The sequence below is a fragment of the Corvus brachyrhynchos genome, unplaced genomic scaffold, assembly GCF_000691975.1.
Source record: "Corvus brachyrhynchos isolate BGI_N302 unplaced genomic scaffold, ASM69197v1 scaffold115, whole genome shotgun sequence".
NCBI classification, from domain to species: Eukaryota; Metazoa; Chordata; class Aves; order Passeriformes; family Corvidae; genus Corvus; species Corvus brachyrhynchos.
Window position 1 is genome coordinate 1,534,777 of NW_008239553.1, and position 7,430 is coordinate 1,542,206.

The following is a 7,430-nucleotide window of genomic DNA, read 5'->3' on the forward strand; positions in this document are numbered from 1 at the left end:
GAGGTGCTGGAGTGTGTCCAGAGGAGGGAAGCAGAGCTGGAGAAGGATCTGGAGCAGAAGTCTTGAGAGGAGCAGCTGAGGGAGCTGGGGGTGTTTAGACTGGAGAAAGGGAGGCTCAGGGGAGACCTTACAGCTCTCTACAACTGCCTGAAAGGAGATTGCAGACAGGTGGGGGTTAGTTGGCCTCTTCTCCCAGGTAACAAGTCATAGAACAAGAGGAAATGGCCTCAAATTGCATCAGGGCAGGTTTAGATTGGATATTAGGAAAAATTTCTTTGCTGTAACAGGCTGCCTGGGGAGGTAGTAGAAGCATTATCCCTGGAAGTGTTCAAAAAAGGTGTGAATGCAGCATTTGCTGTAATTTAGCAGGGGACACAGAAGTGCTGGGTTAATGGCTGGACCAGATGATCTTGGAGATCTTTTTCAACTTAGGTGATTCTATGATTCTAACCACAGTGTTGCTTAAACAGAGGTCAGGTGACTTAACACTTTGGTTTTCCTGTTGCCTGTGTCAACAAACCTCCTGTGAACTGTCATTAAATTGAGAGCACAAACACAGATTATGCCATTGTTTTGCACTGTGCAAAGCTGTGCATAGTGCTCCACGTCTGCCCTTCAGTCCCAGGACATCTCAGATCTTCCCCTTCTGACAAAACTGAATTCACCAGCTCAAGTTTCTTTTCAGTAGTGTCAATGATTTGATTACACTTGCATGAAGGTTTAACTCTGATGATACACCCATGTCCACAGAAGAAGATTTTTGCAGGCAGAGCACTCAGATAGTGGATACTGCTACACTTGGTTATAAACCATTGCATTAATCAGGCTGATAGATTCTCAGCCTAAAAGATGTAGCCTTCAAGCCAAAAATAGAAAGGAAATGATCATGGCTGTTCCTTCACTTGGCAACTTCATCATGAGATACAACAAGTAACTGAGGGTTAGAGCCACAAACATTTTCCCTAATTGCATAAGCCATCCAACAGGCATGCCATGAAATGGATGACAATGAGGATGGAATAATTGCATTTCCAGATTTCTGTGTGTTCAGATCTGGGAAGAGGTACAACAGTGTTGGGAACTGGAGATAACAAAGCTATTCCTTAAAGCTGTCATCTGCTACATTTTATGTACCCAAATGGTGGACATTCATCATGGAACAGTTTCAAAATTGTAGATTTTATTTTGTGATGAGGCTTACTCATAGAAAATGGATAGAATATAGATCTTGCCATAAGCCACCACCTTGGTCAGTAGTATCTGTTACAAGCTCATGTGGATGGACAATGCTGCCCTTCTCGTGTCATAGCCATGAGGAATGTCAGCCTGTTTTGGGTTACAAGTTGCAGGAAGTCAGGTGAAAATGAAAGAGGGTTCAGTACTGGTGCCAAGGATTGTTGGTTTTTACATCCCAAGATATTGTTTAAAAAGGTATTTCTCAATGTGTACCAACAACATTTTAATTTCCTAAATTTCAAAGCTCCTGAAGGGGATCTGAATCCAAATCCTTACTTATTCAATACAGAGTAAAGATAAACCTCTATGACAGGAATATGTCTACGACAGAACAGGCAAAGCTGAAAACATACATAGATAATGGAAAACCCACCAAGCAAAAGAATAAATGAAAAATTACAGAAAGGGAAATATATCCAGCAAAAAATGAAAGGTGTAGGACAAGGGCAGTTTTAAGAGAAAGGCTGTCATACAGCTGAATGACTTGGAGGGAAGTCAGGACCATATAACCTGCACAATGTGTAAAGGTACATGGAGAGCTTCATACCTGACCCCCACTGCAAGGCAAAAAGCTACAGCTTGACTGCCTGCTGGGGCTGCACTAAGCACTGGACAGACACTGAAAAAGGAGTAGCTCCTGTGGCTGGGTTCCCAAATGAGCTGTTCTGTGTGCCTGCACTCATCAACATCTCATAATACTCATTGCATGAATGCACCACAGACTTCTGTGTTGTGTTCAAAGGCCAGTCTGGGTAATTACAGTTTATCCCAATTTTCCTGGTTTTACTCCAATACAGCTGTCGGTAGCCTAACAAAGATACAAATGAAATGGTGCACTTTTATTCATGTGCTGCATCACAGTGAATGGCATGGTCAATAAAGCAACACCAGTGAATGCAATTTATCAACAGCGTTGTTAAGGTTGGAAAAGACCTCTAAGATGATCAGGTCCAACTGTTCACCCAGCACCAGCACCACTAAACCATGTCCCCAAGTGCCACCTTCACACATTTTTAGAATGTTTCCAGGAGTGGTGTTCCTACCTCTTCTCTGGGCAGCTGTGGGTAAAATACTGAAAAACAAAGTTCAGTGAGAGGGCATGCTTGTTTTGGCTGTGGTTCACCAGGGACAAACTGTCTGCACACCTTAGGAGCAGAAACACAGAGGGAGCTTTGTGTACCACGACAAGGGAGATGTGGAACAACGGATGGAGTGGCACTGAAGTTGTGGTCACGCTCTGTTGAAAACAATGCAGCAATTAGGAACTAAGCCAAAGGAATGATCCCAACAGTCACTGAGACTGGAAAATACATATTAATTTTCATGACTCTACATATGCTAACAACTAAAGGCACCCTTCCTTATTTGTCTTAAAAATCTCTGATGGAGGGGTAAGTGAGGATGAATGGGAGATTGTTCCCATGGGTGTCATTCCAAAGTAGTATTTATGGGAGGAGCAGTAATCTTACATTTTTTTTCTTAGATCTGACTGTAGCAGTTTTAAATTGCATGAATTATAAGTGCTTGATGAGTGTTATAAGGTGAAGCTGCTTGGAGATGTTTCCTAAATAAGTTTGGATATAGGCTGACAGTTTGGGCATTTTTGGTCCCATCTCAACTGAATGTGCAAAGAATAAGCATCACAAATTTACAAAAAGATAGTATTTCATGCAAAGAGGCTAATTAGAATTCACAGGTAATCAAATAATATATTAAAGTATCCTAATACAGAGTTAGAACCCTAAATTTAGGGACCTATTTTTAAAAAATGCATTTGAACATGGCTTAATAAGAAGGCTGGAGGTTAACACCTCCCCATACTGCATTTGCTGTAAAGGTAAGGCTTATTTAAAAATAACTGATTGATGTATGACTGGGACAAGAGTTCTACACCCCCCAGGAGTGTTAATACAGCCAAGTCCTGAAGCCTTATGAGCAGTTTCATTGCCAGGGTGGGGTTGCAGAGTGGGGAGCGAGAAGTTCAGAACAAACAAAAGGGAAACAAAAAGGCAAAGGGTGAGAACTACTTCAGCAACACTCAATATGGAAAATATCCAATGAATCAGACTGAACAATAAAGCAATATCTAGAAAACAGAGTGATCAGGAGACATGGAAGTGCACAAAACCAAATGTAATTCACATTGCTTACAGTGGGATGATTTTGCAGATGAGAGGACTATTTTGCTATTTAGTATTTTCTGAATATTCTATGAATTAGCACTTTGTTTTAAAAATTCTGCATTGAGAAAAGATGAATCTGCTTCTTAATAGCCCAGAATGACTCACAAGTCTTCATGGTTGACACCAATTGCATTTTAAAGGTCTTAGTTTACAAAAGTCTAATAAAAAATATTCTAGACAACTCTAAATATTGAAATGTCTTCCAAAGCATTAAAATTTCCCTAAATATCACATACATTTTTCAAATAGGAGTTAATGCAGGAATAAAATGCTAATAAAATAAGCAAGCTAACCATAAATATACACAAAATGAGTAAATTTCATTTATATAAACCATGAATGTCATTTTCTAACTGTAGGCCACACAGTGAAAACTGACAGAAAAATGTGATGCTCTTTAAAGAAACCAAGAGGAAGATCTCTGTGGTGACAGAATTCATAGAATAGAAAATTATCTAGCTATTTCTAATATCTGTGGTTCATGTGAGAAAAAAACAGAACTGCCACTTCAAAGGGTAAGTCTTTTCTTAGCCCTCAAAAATGACAGTAAATACATTAAAAAGGTATTATGCACAAAGTATCTACAGGACCTTTGCAATAAAGAAACCAGCTCTAATATGTGTTATGCTCTTTTATGCACAACCTTTCAGCATTTTTTTTTCCATTTTCTGACTTTTTCTTACCTGGCTTACAAGTGAAAAAGGAAAACCACATTTTAACAAGTACAGTTTGAAATTTGGAACTACATTCATGAATGGAAACGATAAAATGAATTTTTTCAACTGAATGGTTAAGGGCTTCATTTTATTAACAAACCAGTTTTCTTCATGTTGAAATCTGTAACAGAAAAAGGATTAATCAAAAATAATATTTTTCAGAATCACTTGGCAAGGGTATTACTTATTGTTGCATTTTCCGTTTGCTTGCCTGGTAAAGGAATAAAATAAGGAAAACACGATCACTTTGATTAGTGTCTAATCAAAGACATCGTGCCACTTAACAGATGGGACAATGATCCTTCTTCCATTCTGTTCCTCCTCTTGAAGCATTTATTTTTCCCAGTGGAAACCTGGAATGACCTAATTCAAAACGGAGGCATCTTGGTTTATGTGAGAGGAGCAAAGGAAAAGGGGGTGTCTCATTTTTCCTTTGCAGGAAGGTCAAGCGAAGTTCTCCAGTCACTCAGAAGATGTCTGCTGCTAATAAGGCAGAGAAAGCACTTGCTTTGTTTCCCCACAGCACACACTGAAATCTTCCAACCACTAATGCTTCAAGTTTCTCTCTTAAAATACAAACAGCAAGCCCTTACCAGCTGTTTGCCACTGGGACTCTAGATACTGTTTTAATGTTCGTACAAAAAACTTGGAAGATAATAAGCTAAATTGTGACAACATTCTTTTCCAATTTGTTACTTCATCATATTTCTCCACATTCAGCTGAAGTCCAATTTCACCTCAGTCTTGGATTCATCAGTGAGGATAAATGCCTACTAACAAGACATGCAGAGTGTACTTCCTATCACAGCTGACTGCTGTACTGATTCTACTTACAAGGGCCTAGAGTACCAGTTACCAGCATAAATTTTTGAAAGGAGGCTTACATTTACATGACAAACAAATTTTCTGACAAAGTCAGTGAGGAAGCCAGAGCAGACAGTCTGCCACACCAATCAGATATTGAGAATATTGATATACATTGAACATACATTGAAGTTAGGGACTGCTATCCCAGCTGGGCCCTCTCCTGGCTTCTTGTACACTCCCATGGGAAACAGAGAAAGCTTTGATGCTGTGCAGATGCCTTTCAGCAATAGCTGGAACACTGTGTGCTTTCAAACATATGAGCTGCTATGAAGGAAATTAAATCTATCCCAGCCCAAACCAGTTCACCTACAAAGGTGACACATCAGAATAGACAACCTAAAGCTGGTGGAGTACAAAAGTCCTCCCCTTATAAACAAGCATGGTATTCTCATTTTCCATAAAGTAACTATATTTGGCATGTTGTTTTCACCACTGGGTAAATAAATAATTTTCCATGCCCACCCTGTAGGTATTTACATAAGAACTTGCTGTTCAAGGTGTCGTCATATTTGAAAGACAAGGAGCCAGAGGAGAAGATGATACATCTCATCCTGAGGTACACAGTTATCTACAGATAGATGGATTTATGCTCTAAGTTCCCATGGCCATGTTGAAGCAGTCTCTTTAATGGAGCTAAGATAACTGCCCAGTTCAGCACAGCTGCCTAAAGGGAGGTGGGCAAAATAAATCTTACTCCTCTTTAAATATCTTTTTCTGTAGCCTAGAGAGACATTTGCAAGTAAAAAGAGAGCTTTACCCCTTCTTACCCTGCTCCAATCCACCTTTCCTCAGCTACCTGTTGTTCCTAATTCAAAATACCAGATACAACCTTTAAAATCCTCAGTAATTTAAAACCTCCTATTGGGAAAACACTCTTCTTGCCACAGAATATCATCTTGCAGCTGAGTTGTCTGTAAAAATGTGTAATTTTTCAATATTAGGACTTTGATTATGAAACATTTCCTTATAACCTTCACTGGAGCCTGTATTTACTAACTTTCAAAGACTAGAAAAAGCCATTTTGGTCAGTCAATAACAGATGGAAAAGCAAAGGTCTATTTCATACATGTGTGCTTATCTTTACCCAACAATGGAGGCAAAGCTTTAGACCACCCATATTACTTCATTTATTTGTTAACATGTGGGTCACACCAGAGTCTGCAGCTGCAGATATTAATTCTTTTTGCAATGATTTATTAATGATACCCAGGACATACAGAGAAAAACCAACTGGAAAAAGAATAAGCATAATTACTCCTATTTTTATCATGCTGGGAAAGTCTACATTGATACAAGTGTTCATTACAGAAACCTTTATGAAATTTCTGTAGATTTCTAATGAAGAACAGGCAAGTATTTTCACAGTTTATAATACTTGTTCTTTTCACTGTCTACAAAGCTTATTTGATAAATATTATTAAATTATTCAAGAAAACTAGTAAGCTACTTGCCTGACAGGCATATTTCTGATTTTTTTTTCTGGTTTATTTAATTTGCTTTATTCAGTTATTTAGGGAATGGAGCCTGTAAATTTTCAGTAATAATTGAACTGCTGTGCAGAAAGAAGGAAAGAAAGAAAGAATAAACACACAGAGAAGTTTGAACTAATCTGAAGAAAAACTACCCATTTGTTTTACCTCAGCATTTGTACATTTAGAGAACTACATTTTTAGGTGAATAATGAACTTCTTCTACTATTTGTAAAAATGTAAGAAGTACAACCTTGCAGTGAAGACCGGCTTATAAAGTCAGGTATTTGTGGCTGAAGTTCTGAAGAACAAAACTTTAGTAAAAAATTTAAATATTTTCTTAAAGGCTTCTATGTAATATGGACAAGTGTAATTTTTTTCTTTTAATAAAAAGGTATTTACACCATTGATCTTTAGAACCTAACCAAGACACTCAATACAAGTTCTTAGTTGCATGTGTTTTCAGCAGAAAGAGAAATTGCTAGCAAATACTCAGAATCCCTTTCTTGAGACCTCACTGATCCCTAATTTAGGTACTTACACACCTGAACTTGGATGGTGTGAAACTTATTTCCTGAAAAATGCAATGTTAGGTTCTGAATACAGGACAAGTGCAATGATGTCTTCTTGAACCTATAAATAGTTTGAAATAATAGTCCCAAAAGAGGTATGAAGCTTTCTTGTTTTAGTTTTTTTGCAAATTAATATAATAACATTGACTAGATGGTAATAATTTTACTCTGAGTTACAACATACAAAAGTGGTCCAGTGGGGGTGACTTGGTAAATACTACATTCAATATTTTTTCCTTATACACGTTTACATGTATAAGCAAAATAAATTAAAAATTACCTGCTGGTTCAAACTCTGTAAAAACTTGAATCCCAAAACCTTCTGATGGCCTTCTTACACTGATAATAAAGAAGTGAAAGTTGATTAAAATACACCCATAGTGCTTC

General features: G+C 37.9%; 1 long non-coding RNA gene across 4 annotated transcripts in view; it reads right to left on the reverse strand.

Moving 5' to 3' along the window:
• LOC108448581 overlaps positions 1–7,430 on the reverse strand; it is a 33,668-nt gene that overhangs the window by 5,025 nt on the left and 21,213 nt on the right. Inside the window, exon 7 of one of the 4 annotated variants that reach the window (XR_001864528.1) lies at positions 260–7,382. The exons of the other annotated variants lie outside the window; for them this stretch is intronic. This is a non-coding gene — a long non-coding RNA (uncharacterized LOC108448581). Of the gene's footprint in view, positions 1–259; positions 7,383–7,430 lie in introns of those variants that run through there. 4 annotated transcript variants of the gene reach the window in all.